Source organism: Perognathus longimembris, chromosome 8, assembly GCF_023159225.1.
Source record: "Perognathus longimembris pacificus isolate PPM17 chromosome 8, ASM2315922v1, whole genome shotgun sequence".
NCBI lineage: Eukaryota > Metazoa > Chordata > Mammalia > Rodentia > Heteromyidae > Perognathus > Perognathus longimembris.
In genome coordinates, this window is record NC_063168.1 from 31,306,564 (window position 1) to 31,319,355 (window position 12,792).

Consider the following 12,792-nt stretch of genomic DNA (forward strand, 5'->3'; position numbering starts at 1 on the left):
TTGGCCAAAGTATTAAGACTTTTCTTATCCTTTAATTGACTCTATCTCTAGTGGACAGTGTTTTAAAGTGGGGAAAGGAAGAACAAAGGCCATACCTAATGTCCAACAATTGTATGGCAAGATTGCTTCATTTTTCCAAAGCCTGTGTTTAGGAAGACTCACGTGTGTATTGTCAAGGAAAGTGCCCAAGCTTTCGTTTCAGCCACTAATGATGTGCATACCCGGTAAATGGTTCAATACATTCCAGGGTCCTTCATAAGATATCAGGATCACCTGATGCAACAGTTCTGGAATTTATTTAGTTTTATGGCTCAGGGACTCTGAAATTAAGAAGTATAATGTCATTTATTCAGATTCCTCTGTAAGAATAGTACAGCCAGGGGTAGTATTGTCAGTCTAGATAGAGAACCAGAAGTTTTTGCCTCATGTATTCAAATGACTCCGGTTTTCAAATTAGCAATGTTTTATAGCAACTGTTAGTGTCAGTTCAAGTAATTACTTATAATTTCACATGCTTTCAAGGACATTAAATGAAAAGAAAGTAGTATAGATATTGAATAACTTCAAAGAAAGTTTTCTTACTAGGAAACTAAAACCATTATTTTGAAAATTTTACGTCTTTTTAAAACACAAATTACTTGCCTAAGTGGGTTGCAATTCTCTCTACCCAGTGGTGCCTTTCTTTAAATATATATAATTAATCTTTATATATGTGATTTCCCCTATTCCCAAAAAACAAGAGTTTGCCCAGGAAACTTGCTTAAATCAATATGTAATTAAAGCACACATATGCACAATTAAAAAATTACCATAGTAGGAAATATGCACTATGAAATAAGCACTTTAAGTTGAGTGGTTTATGGTGCTCCCCACAGAAATAGGATGTAACATGTTGCAGAGTCAAATGTTGCATAAACATTCAAAGAATATAGTGTAATGAGCACAAGATTATGAGTTATAATAAGGATCTTGTATAGCTATACTTGGTGTTGGGTAATGGTCCTGAATAATTCAAAAATGGGTGCTAAAATGTAAACAGTAAAATTCGATTACAGTGACAGCACGAGGTATTCCAATATGCTCTCATGAAACAAACAGATATGTAGTAGCATACTGTTGCCAATAATTCTTCCATCAGTGATGGCTGTCACCTTTTCCTTCCAATTGTTCATCTTATGAACATGAGAGAAACTGAATGGTTTGCATGGGACTAAAAATTATACATATTAATTATAATGATAAATACTATCTCAAAAAAAACTTGCTATTACAAACAAGGAATTTGTTTGTTTCTATTATTTTGACACTAACCTGGGTCCTAAATCTAGCAAGAGACCAGGAAAAAAACATGTCTATGCAGCAAGGAATGATTTTTTTAGTGAGTGGAAATGTAAAGAGGGACAATTGTAGTTAGCATGGTATCTTGAGAATGACAGCCTATTTGGTTGGCATCACTCATTATGATGGATATCTAACAAATTCAGGAGGGGCAGAAACATTTCTTTCCAATATTTTCCCAAAGGGATAGAGGAATGGGATATTGATTTCATTACTTTAACAAGTATAACGATATTATTTCTTTGAGGGATTCAAGCCTTGTTCTTTGTGGATTTAAGCTTCACTGAGGCAGGGTGCTTGTACTACATGTATTTTAAAAAGAGAGAAACTGTGTTTAGAGTATCTCTATTTCAAGAAAATCTAAAATTTCCACAATGCATGCAAATTGTAAGGTAAGTGTGGATCTGAAGGAGATGTTTACACCCTTCATTGTCAGATTGCTAGTCATTAAAAGGAGAATATATGATTTTGCCTTTAGCAAAGTAATGGATCAGGAAAGGAAAGCACATATTGAGATGGTGCTTATATGAAAATCTGTGACATAATATGTAAATATGAGAAATTATGTATTAATTTACACTACTTATTTTTCCAGAAGCATACCAGATGAAACTAAATATTTTCTATTAAATACTATGTACGTGTTACATTTTAAGAAAATGTAATGGTTAAATAGAAAATGCAGCAACATGTAAGTATTATTTTTCTCCATTTATACTGGACACATCTATACAGTAAATAGATGAATTTATAGAACTATTGTCTAATAGATTCATCTTCTAGGAAGCAGTGAGTGTGTGACAGGAAGTAGAAACAAAGAACTAAAGATCTATTTTCTATTGTGTCATCATACATAGAACTGCATCTTGAGTTTATATTCACTTTGATAGTCTCTACTTTTTAATTGATAGTTACCCTATTCACATTAGTAGTGATTATTAATAAAATTGGTTGCTATTTACTGTTTATAACTTATTTTCTATTTTTTATTGTTATTTTAATTGCTTTTTTCTATTTTCTGCCATTTTATTACAATTTATCAATTTACTCTCACCTTATGAAAGCTGCTGAGAATTACTATAAAGATGTCTAATTAAACTAAATACAATTTTAAATCATACCTAAGGTTTTGAAATTTCAAGTTAGGACTTATGACAGACACTACCATTGTTCAAAAGATTTTAGTTGACATTGGATTTAAGGTTTTGAATTTTGGTCTTTTCCAAGATTAATGACATTTGGTCGTACACAAACCTCATGACGTTCCAGGCAGAGATATCTAACTTCAGCTCCCAAGAAAGCCACACATTCAGAAGAGCACACAACCAGTACACTGTAGTGTTTTGCATTGCTGAACTATGATACAGTCGTATACAAGGTGCATTAAATTTATTTGTAACTTACTTTATTTTCAATTGATAATGGATGCATCAAAAGGTAACCACATCATAATGGAGGTAGTATTTGTGCCATAAAAAGAGTAATTTATTCAGCCTCATGTCTTATAATACTTTTGTTATTTATTTCACATATTTCAAGACCATAAGCACCAAATATATTGTTTCTACTGCTATTTTGTACAAATTCTTATTGTCTAGAACAAAAAGTAATACTTTTTTACTTTTGTGGTTACTTCACTTGTAATGTCTTTTCCTTTTTCTGTACATTGTTCGTGAGTAACATCATTCTTTTGCATTCTAAATACCTAATTCCAGTATTTCATTTTTTAAAAAAACATTAATCAATTTCTTTATTGTCATAGTGATGGACAGAGGGGTTGCAGTTTCATATGTCATGCAGTGAGTACATTTCTTTTTTTTTCTGTCAATCCTATGAAAGGCAGTGAGTACATTTCTTGTTCTACTTGTTACCTCCTCCATTTCCCCGCCTTCCCCTTTCACTCTCCCTCAAAGAGTTGTGCATTGGTTTACACCAAATGGTTTCTAAGTGTTACTTTTTATCAAAGGTGTACCTCCCGACCTTTGCCAAGGAACCTGTGTTTCTCCCCTTCCTTTTTGCAATGTTTTCAGGGTATCTGTTTTTACCTCAAAGTCTTTGAACCATTTGGAATTCATTCTGGTGCAGGGTGATATATAAGGATATACCTTCAGTTTGTTACAGGTGTTTAAACAGTTTTGCCTACACTACTTGTTGAAGAGGCTGTTTTCTTCCATTCTATTTGTTTAGCTCCTTTATCAAAGATTATGTGGCCATAGACCTGTGAGTTCATTTCTGGGGCTTCTGTTCTATTCCATTGGTCATCAGGCCTGTTCTTGTGCTAATACCAAGCTGTGTTTATTACTATAGCTTTGTAATAGAATTTGAAGTTTGGTATTGATATTCCTCTAGTACTGTTCTTCCAGTTTAGGATTGTTTGTGCTATTCAGGGTCTTTTATTGTTCCATATGAATTTTTGGATTGCTTCTTTTTTTTTCACTAAAGAATGGTGTAGGGATATTGATGGGTATTGCCTTGAATTTGTAGATAGCCTTTAGCAGTGTTGCTATTTTCTAGTGTTAGTCTTCTCAGTCGTATGTTCCCTTTATAATCTCATTGAGATATTGTTTATTTTCCATTTGTGCTTATATTTATTACTTGGCTGAGTAAAGAATTCTTGGTTATTGTACTCTTCTTTAAATACTATTTCATTTAACTCTTACTTCCATGGCTTTTGAAGCAAAATATTATACAACTGTACACTTGGTTCCCTAAATTATGGTATGTTCTTGTCCATCTGGCTAGTAATGATTTTTCCTTGATGGTTATTTCATCTTTAGGAAGGAAGGGACCGGGAAGGAAAAAAGAAATGGTCCTGAGAGATCACAGAGCTCAAAACAAAACATGCTCAATGTTAACCTGAGAGGAGTGTTTCAAAAAGTTAAATAGAATGATTGTGTAGAATCATGCTATGTAGTGAACAGAGTAAGATTTGGCTTTAAGGTTCTGTTTTTGATGCCAAGTTTATGTAGTTGAAATTTATTTTCTAAGACTCACTTTTTATTCTATAGAGAAATATAACATATCAACAATCAAATAAACTTGGAAATATGAAAGATCTATTTCATGTATGCAACAGAGCTGAATTTTCCTGCTGAGGGCATATTTTAACATGTATCACCTCAGTACAATTTTTGACCTCAGTTAAATTTTCTACATGTCACCACCAAGTTAATTCATCTTTAAAGTATTTGTTAGCCATACCAGTAGGAGTCCACACAGGCACCATTCACACACACACAAAAATGTTTTATTTATTTTCTTGGTGAGAGTAGCATGTGACTGTGCTGCATGCCTGAATTTTAAATAAAATGTAGTCTTTCACTTAAGCTTTATCACTGTTTGTCTGTATGTACTAACTCACCATCACTCTTATTTGACCACTCTACTAATCAGTTTTATGAATATCATTGTTTTATTCTATAAAATTTTCTTTTATTCCTATTTTCAAAACTGCATAGTAGTTAAAAAGCACAATAACAATAATGGGAAATAATTAATAATAAGTTTAATATAACCAATTTGAATTTCATGGTAATTATGTCATTGGGAACTAATAGAAATCTTTAATGTTGCTAATGTCCTTTTTGAGCTCGGTAAATACTAAGAAAATTACATTTTATTTTTTATAATTAGAGTAAGTATATATATATTTCAGTAAGTACAACTGTGTTTCTGTTAACATAATATTTTCCCAATCTATAAAAGCAGTCTATAAGATATCATAATTATTGTTTTCACTTGCATGTCTCAAAAATTGATTTCATTTTCAGTCTCATCATATATTAAAATTAAAAAAATGAGTTTTGATGCCTTAATAAATGTAATTATGGTGAAAAGTATTTGTGCAACTGCTAAAGGTTTAGGAAAATGTTGGCTAAGGGCCATCCATTCTTTGTTGTGAATATATTAGGCCCACAGAAAAGGGACTTGCTACTAGCTGTATTAGTCTTACTGTTGAAACTCAGAAAACTTCAATTTAGTAATGGTATATATTTTAGATAAAATAATACAAATTTTGGCTTTCATCTAATCTGAAATAATGATCCAAAAGTTTGAAAAGTAATCAAATACCTCAACATTTTCCTCTCAGTTTTATCTTGTGGTGCAGGAGATTGAAGTAGGATTATGAATGGAGTCTCTACAGCTGACCTCTCACTGCAGCTCATAATTATATTGAGTTTCATACAGATTTTGTTGCATAACTTTCATATATATGTAAATGGATGTTCAAATTTTGTTTAAATTTTCATATACATATTAACTTCAAGCGAAATACATTAAATTATTATGTTTAACTGCCTAATGCCAGAAAATGAAGTGGATATTAAACTAAGCTCATTCAATTCTTCTTTCTCAATCAAAAATTTTATTCTACCACATTGAAGAAAAGTGCATTTTGGACTCATCTACTCAAATGTTCTCTGAAATTAAAGTGAAAAGATTTTAAAAGAAATTAATACTGTCGAGAATCAGATGCTCCCTCCCAGCAGTTTTTAGGTTCCGAAAGCTTATTTATTCTTCATTATGAAATCTTTCCACCTATGTTGATTCCTATCATAGAAAATGTGGTTTGGCCATATTCAATTTTTTGGTTGTTGATTTTCCATTACTAGCATAAAGGGTATGGTTCAATTTCTTGCATGTATGCCTTTCTTTCACAGAAATTCAAAAGTAAAACAGGTCTATTTTTATTGGTAAATAAGAAAATTTGTTAATGCATATCTTAGATTTTGAGAAGTTCATCAACACCCATCACAGAAATTAGTCTGTAGAACATTATTTTTTTTTTACATAAACTGAATAATAGGAAAAAATTCCCTTATTACTCAGGAATTACATGCTATGATAGGAGGGTGGATTTTAAAAGTGATGGGAAGTAGTTTCCATTTTTTTTCTAGATTTATTAATGATGGAAGATTTCACAAACAGGATATCACATATATTTAGTTGTCCTAATTAACATTTTGATATATGTATACACTGTGAAAAGATCACTTTATAGCAAATAATGTCTCTATCAGCTTCCTTAATTATTTTTAGTTTTGTGGTGAGAATATCTAATAATCTACCTTCTTACAAATTTCAAAATACAATAAAACATTACTAGCTGTAACAATCTGTATATTGGATTTTCAGTATAAGCATATCAGCATATATCAATATATCTATATCTAGCTATCTGTCTACCAATCTGTATATCTGAGCGATTATACCATAAGCTTCACAATTCTCCATTGCCCCCTGTAGACTTATCAACCTGTCATCTCACTGTTATAATTATTTCAACTGTTTCAAATTCCACATAAAAGTTAGATCACACAACATGTGTTTCTTTGTTTAGCTTATTTATTTTTGCTCTTTTTTCATGGTGATCCATGTTGTTATGGGTAGTAGGTTTTCTTCAATAAGGCAGAATTAGAAACTGTGGGACATGCTGGGGCATGTTACATCAGAAAGGCAATTAGCTGGCCCCGCCTGTTTCCCAGCCCTGGGGTAACGTGTGGCTATTACACTGGAAAGCCGGTTCTAGCTGGTCCCGCCTCCCAGCCTTGGGACCACATGTGGCCAAGATGGTGCCTGATGGTGAACTTGGAGGCGGTCCCATGGGCTGTGACATAAAATAAGGCCACCTCTTAGGGTTGGTCCCACGGCCCTCCACCCTTGACGGACAGTTCAGGCTTCCCCTCACAGTCCCTAGATAGGTGCACGTACACTCCTCCCCTTCCTGCCGATCTTTGACCTGATTGGCTCCTGTGCTTTATTTAAGAACAGGATCAACCTCAATAAATAAGACTTTGCACTGACTTAGCTCCCAGACTTGTCTGTTGTCCTCCGGTGAGGAAGGGCTGGGTGCGGGCAGTCTGTCGACCCTTTCCTTTTCTTGGCTCGCCTGGTGGGGGCCTGTTTCCCTATCTCTCCTGCAGGTCAGGAGAGCGCGGGGGGCTAGAGACCCTGACAATAAACCATTATAAACATCCATTTTTATTAGGTAGGCACATTGTTTTTATATCATGAGCAGAATGCTGAGTGCTTGGTGCAGGAAACTTTGTAGTCATTGAATTAAATTCCTTAAGATTTATACTCATATTCGGAATTATGTAATTGTCGATTCTTTTATTTTAAAAATTATACTGTTTTCTGTGACTTTTATTCTACATTGAAAATGTCTATGGGTTCCTTTCAACACATGTTGATGGAAGAGATGCGATACAATATCTTTTCACCTCTTTCATTCACTATAAAATGATCCAGAACATTTATAAAAGAGAAAAGAAAGCATCCAAATCAATAGGCAGAAATAAAGTTATGTACATTAGTTATGTACATTAGTCATGCACATAAAAAACATTAAAGACTCAACATGAAAACTTTAAGGGACTATTTTATGGAACTATGAAGCAGCTTTAAAGTAGAGCATGAGAGGAAGCAACACTTAAGATGAAAGGATGTAGACTCCTTGCCTCTGGCACAGTATATACAAGTCCTAGAGATGTGGTAAATGCAAGAAAAACAAGTAGGCCTACTTTTCTACTTAGAGCAAAACACAGAAGGACTATGTATACTGCTAACAAAAAAGGAGTGGAGGGAGAATTAATACAAAGTCATGTCAGCATGTAAGAAATAGGCCTCACCAGGCATACAACAGACAAAGGCCTCTTATCTAAAATATGTTTAGAAATCAGAATGTTATATTTCCCCAAAAAAATCCTTAGAGAAACAACTGCCCCATTAATAAGAGAGCAGATGACTTAAAAAGAGACTTCTCTGAAAAGGAAATGAGAATGTACAAGAGGCAATTGAAGAACTGCTCAAAATTCTTGGCCATAAGAGAATTGCAAATCAAAACAACATTGAGATTTCACCTCAACTCAGTAAGAATGGCCATCATCAAGAAAACGAATAACAGATTCTGGCAGGGATGTGGCCCAAAGGGGACCCTACTACACTGTGGGTGTGAGTGTAAATGTGTTCAACCACCTGGAAAGCAGAATGGAGGTTCTTCAAAAAGCTAGACATAAAATTCTCCTATGACCTAGCAACCCTACTTATGGGCATTTACCCAAAAGACATAAACAAGGCCATACTAAAGCTGCCAGCACAACTAGGTTCCTTGTAGCACTATTTACTATAGCTAAAGTACACAACCAACTCTGATGCCCCTCAAGATGCATGGATTAAGAAAATGTGGAAAGTATACAGAATGGATTTCTATGCTTCTATCAGGAAAAAAAAATGGCAATGCCCCATTCATAAGAAAATGGAACAATTTGGGGGAAAAAAAATCATACTAAGTGAAGTGATCCAGACCCAAAGAAACATAGACTCTATAGAGTTCCTCATTGGTAATAATTAGTATATGTCTAGGATAGTACTAGCAAAGGATCACAATAGCTCAATAGCTATGTACATTTGACCACTTAAGATGATGATAAGTGAAATGAACTCCAAAATATGGTCACAATCAATTTGTAATTGCTATTTTTAACATACTATGTCAAATTATTTATTTTTCTTTTGTTTATCTTCTCTGGGTTTTAGCCCCTGTTGTCACTGATATTGGTACCCTGGATATTGTATATATGTGCGCCTGAATTAGGGGAGGTAAGGGAAGGTAAACATCAATATGGCAAGACAAAAGATAAAAGGTAAATCAGTGCAAGAGCAATATTTATGAGACAACATGTTTTAAACTAACTGCACAACTCAGGACTTTCTGAGGAAGGAAAATGGGAGAAAAATGAGGCTAGAGGTAACATCTTGACAAGAATTGTACTCACTACCTTACATATGTAACTGTAACCCCTCTGTGCATCATCTTGACAATAAAAAAAAAAAGAAATAGGAAGATCTCCCTTTAAGGGGCAAGGGATATTGAATTCAATTTATACAGAACAATTAAGAATTCTGTTTTGGATAAAGAAGTTGCAGCTAATTACATTTTTGTTGTTCAGTAGTTTATCGATTGGCTAAGAGGAGCCCTTGAGGTTTCAGAATGGGAAAAAATAAAATAAAAAATGACATCAAGTGAAAAATACACACTGGAAAATTTTGGACACCAATAATAAGAATAAAGTTATTGAAGTAATCTCAAATACCCCTTGGCTATATATATATATATATATATATATATATATATATATATATATATATATATATATATGAACATTTTCTCAAAATGCAGAAGAGAAAGTGTATCTTCCTACCTGCCTATGGCTATGAAGCTTATCTACCCACTACACTGCCTCCTGATTTGTCAATATTATTCTGTACTATCTCAAAACTCTTGACACTTTAGCCAAATTCACCTTGGAGAATATAAATTCAAATTGTAATTTTGCCTAATTAAAGCTTTATTCTTCACTTTTATTTATACAAATTTTACCTATCCATGTTTATTTTTTAATTCTAGCCTCTACATTTTATATTACATTATATCAGGAAAATATATTTCTGTATGTTATTCCATGTTATTTATTTTCTTTTTTTATTCCAGACTATATCTGTTTCTCTGTATCTTTCCTGTCTCTCCTGTTGTGCTTATCCTTGGGCTTGAATTCTGTGCCTGAGCACTATACCTTACTTTGCATGTTTGCTCAAGGCTGGTAGACTACAACTTGAGCCACAGTTCCACTTCTGGACTTTGGGTGATAACTGGACCTAAGACTCTCATAGACTTTCCTGCTAAGTTGAGTTTTAACTTTCAAATGTAAATCCTCAGATCTGAAACTCCTGGATATCTAATATTGCAGATATGAACCACTGGCTCCTTTTCTGAAAAGTTATAGAATACAAATAAGAGATGATGTCTGTGGAAGGAAAAATTGTGGGATTGGTGTACAAAAATAGCCCTTATAGGAAAATCTAGTATTGAAATAAAAATCATATTCAGAGAAACATGAAGTCAAAGCATAAGTAAGATGGGATTCTCAACTATGAAAGAATGAAGTTGTCATAAGAGTGTATAAAAGAGACTTGGTTCAGTGAAGCATCCTGAAACTTCTGAGATATCAAGACCTTTGTTTGTAGGTTTCCTCCTGGAAAACTATACATGGGAAAATGTTTTAAATTGTGAAAGAAAGGTATGCTTCTAGTAATAGCATGAATTAAAGGACATACACAGAGAGAGAGAGAGAGAGAGAGAGAGAGACAGAGAGAGACAGAGAGAGAAACCAGGGGATTAGAGTCCAATATTTTGCATTTTAATAAACTTACCACATATTCTGGATATGACAGAATCCTAAAACAGTACAGTGAGATGAAAGATAAGTCTTCATCTTTTTATATGACAAACTCTGAGCAATTTGCGACACTCAAAAATCCTACTGGCACACTAGGAAAAATAAAAGGACATCCTCATGACCTTGAAGAAAGGTGACCAAAAGTAATGTGTCAACAAATTAAAGCATGAACAATGTCTGTTTCCTTTGTTTGCTATCATAAACCAGACTTTGAAAGAACTAAGATATCACTTTTTGCAAAGATTCCATATTTTGATACTACAATAGCAGCATGTCCCTATGAAAAAGAGGTTTGGATTCCAGTTGCTTACATAGAGCACTGGTGAATTACATTAGTGTAATAGGATGAAGGCAATATTAGTCATATATTACCTACCTGGCCATAGTTCGGTGCAACTTAAGATAAAAACATTGACAGTGTTCGACTGAATTTTTTCTGTTTTTTGTTTTTTGTTTTTTTTTTAGATTTATGGAAAAATATTTAAAAACACAATTAGGATGAGCTAGAGAAACTGCTCTCTTTGTTTAAAAATATAATAAAGTACAATTCCTTCTACAATGTTCTCATTTCCTTATCTCAGGAGAAGCCCTGTGTTTTCCAGTATGCTGGATAATTTGAATATATAAAACTCAGAAGCAACTTAACCGACATCTACAGAATATTCCATCCAGCAACAACAGAATACACATTCTTTTCAGCAGCACATGGAACATTCTCCAAAATAGGCAACATATTAGGGCAAAAAGAAAATCTGAACAAATTCAGAAGTATCAAAACCATTCCCTGAATTCTCTCAGACCACAATGGAATAAAATTAGAGCTCAAGTCAAACAGCCACCGAAGAAAATCCTACAATACATGGAGACTAACCAACACACTGCTGAGCCATCAGAGGGTCATTGAAGAAATTAGAACAGAAATTCTAATGTTTATGGAATTCAACAAAGATGACTACATAAAGTACCAGCTCCTTTGGGATAAAGCAAAGGCAGTACTCAGAGGGAAATTTATATCTCTGAGTGCCTTCACCATGAAACTGGAGAAACAGCAACTCAACAACTTAAGGATGCACCTTAATGTCCTCAAAAGAGAACAACAAGCCAAACCCCAAGTCAATAGACGGAAACAAATAATTAAAATCAAATCAGAATTAAATGAATTAGAGACCAAAAAAAAAAAAAAAAAAAAACACCGAAAGAATAAAAAAAAAAAACAACTAATAGTTGGTTCTTTGAAAAAATCTACAAGATAGACCCCTAACAAACTGACCAAAAAACGAAGGCAGCACACCCATGGGGGCTGGGGATATGGCCTAGTGGCAAGAGAGCTTGCCTCGTATACACGAGGCCCTGGGTTTGATTCCCCAGCACCACATATACAGAAAACAGCCAGAAGTGGCGCTGTGGCTCAAGTGGCAGAGTGCTAGCCTTGAGCAAAAGGAAGCCAGGGACAGTGCTCAGGCCCTGAGTCCAAGGCCCAGGGGCTGGCCAAAAAAAAAAAAAAAAAAAAAAAAATAACTGAGGCAGCACACCCAAATAAACAAGATCAGAGATGAAAGAGGCAATATCGTCACAGAAACAATAAACATTCAGAACACAATTAGGAACTATTTTGCAAACCTTTATGCCAACACATTCAAGAACCTGGATGAAATGCATAATTTCCTAGAACAAAGTGATATCCCAAAACTCAACCACGAAGATCTAAACCTTCTAAACAGACCCATATCCAGCATTGAAATAGAAACGGCAATAAATGATCTCACATCCAAGAAAAACGCAGGTCCAGACAGATTCACAGCAGAATTTTACAAGGCCTTCAAAACAGAACTCACACCAGTATTTCTCAAACTCTTCAATAAAATTGAAAGACAAAGGTCACTACCAGACACATTCTATGAAGCCAGTATAACCCTCATCCCAAAACCAGACAGGGACTCCTCACAGAAAGAGAACTATAGACTGATTTCCCTGATGAATATAGATGAAAAAATTCTCAACAAAATTCTGGCCAATCGACTTCAACAGGTCATCAAAAAAACCATACACCTTGATCAAACTGGATTCATCCCAGGGATGCAAAGCTGGTCCAATATACACAAGTCAATTAATGTAATCCGCCAAATCAACTGGAGCAACATAAAAAATCACATGGTTATATCACTAGATGCAGAAAAGGCATTCGATAAAATTGAGACCTGGAAAAACTGGTATT